The 1456-nt window shown below is 48.6% G+C and overlaps 1 non-coding gene across 1 annotated transcript; it reads right to left on the reverse strand.

Annotated features, from left to right (window-relative positions):
- Positions 1-1054: 1054 nt before the first annotated feature.
- LOC145394859 (5S ribosomal RNA) lies at positions 1055-1173 on the reverse strand. The gene has a single exon (XR_013896504.1). It is a non-coding gene; the product is annotated as a 5S ribosomal RNA (ribosomal RNA).
- Between the last annotated feature and the right edge of the window lie 283 nt (positions 1174-1456).

Genomic DNA, 1456 nt, shown 5'->3' on the forward strand with positions numbered 1-1456 from the left:
GTCCGTTCAGAACAAAATCCGGCCTTAGGCTCTAAAAAAAAAAATAATAATAATTAGCTAACCTTGAGTTTGGGAGAGTGTGTAAGAAACGGAATCTAAAGGTGAATGTAGGGAAGAGTAAAGTGATGGTCTTTGAGAGAGGTGAAGTCAGTGAATGTACAGTGAGGTTGGATGGAGAGGAATTGGAAAATGTGAGTACGTTTAAGTACTTGGGTAGTGTGATGAGTATGGATGGAGGTTTGGAGGGTGAAGTGCTTGAAAGGGTACAGCAGGGAAGAAAGGTTGCTGGTTCTTTGAAAGCAGTGATAAGAAATAGGGAAGTGAGCATGGAAGTGAAAAAAGTTACTACATGACAGTATTGTCATACCAACTCTAACGTACGGAAGTGAAGCTTGGACGTTGTTGGAAGGACACAAGTCAAGAGTGAGAGCAGTGGAAATGAGTTATTTAAGAGGAGCCTGTGGAGTCACATGGAGAGACAGGCTGACGAATGAGGATATAAAGGAGCGTTGTGGTGTTGATGTGGATGTGATAGGAAGCGTTATGAGGAACACACTGAGGTGGTTTGGCCATGTGGAGAGGATGGAGGGTGAAAGACTGACGAAGAGAGTGTATGTGAGTGAGGTGGAAGGGGGAAGAGGGAGGGGGAGGCCGAGGATGAGATGGAGGGATGGGGTGGAGAGGTATATGAGAGAGGGGGTGTGAGTTGGGAGCAGGGCAGTGAAATGGCGGGGGACAGGGTGACTTGGAGGTGATTTGTTTGTGGCCACCCCAAACGGGATTGAGGCGTCTGGCAATAGATAGATAGATAGCTAACCTGTTGAGCTAGGACACTGAACCCCCTCATAGTTGGTCCCTTCTAACTTGACACACGTAGCCCAGCATTCTTTCCACTGCCTGAAACATTTCAAAGTCGGTTTTCGTTATCTCCTGCAGGTTCATTGCTAGACGCCATGTATCCCAAACGGGGTGGCCAAGGGCTTAGAGTTAATTGTTTTACAGGGAGGGGCACTAATCCTCCACCAACCCCACTTGACACGTTGGGAGAACGTTATGCCAACAGCATCTGGTGTTCTCAGGCGGTCACCCATCCAAGTACTAACCAGACCCACCGTTGCTTAACTTCGCTGATCGGACGGGAAGCGGTGTACTCAACGTGGTATGGCCGTTGCTTTGTTGAATTCATCAATGATCTCTTCTCGTCTCAGATCGGGAACCCTTCAGCGGAGCCATGTCTGGTGAGTGGGGAGCCTGCCGGATTTGCAGGATGATGTGCTTGAACAAAAATTTCTAAATCACTTGAGATGAATGGGCAGGGGCGTTGTCATGGTGCAGCTTCCAACTTGCTGCTTCCCCAGATTCAGGTCTCTTCCGCCGAACTGCGTCCCGAAGACGACGGGTTGCATCGAGGTAGAAATGTTTGTTGAGTTTGACTTGGTGCGCTTTCGTGATGCAC

Source organism: Coenobita brevimanus, chromosome 28 (assembly GCF_032717465.1).
Source record: "Coenobita brevimanus isolate Jiangsu-jjx chromosome 28, ASM3271746v2, whole genome shotgun sequence".
NCBI lineage: Eukaryota > Metazoa > Arthropoda > Malacostraca > Decapoda > Coenobitidae > Coenobita > Coenobita brevimanus.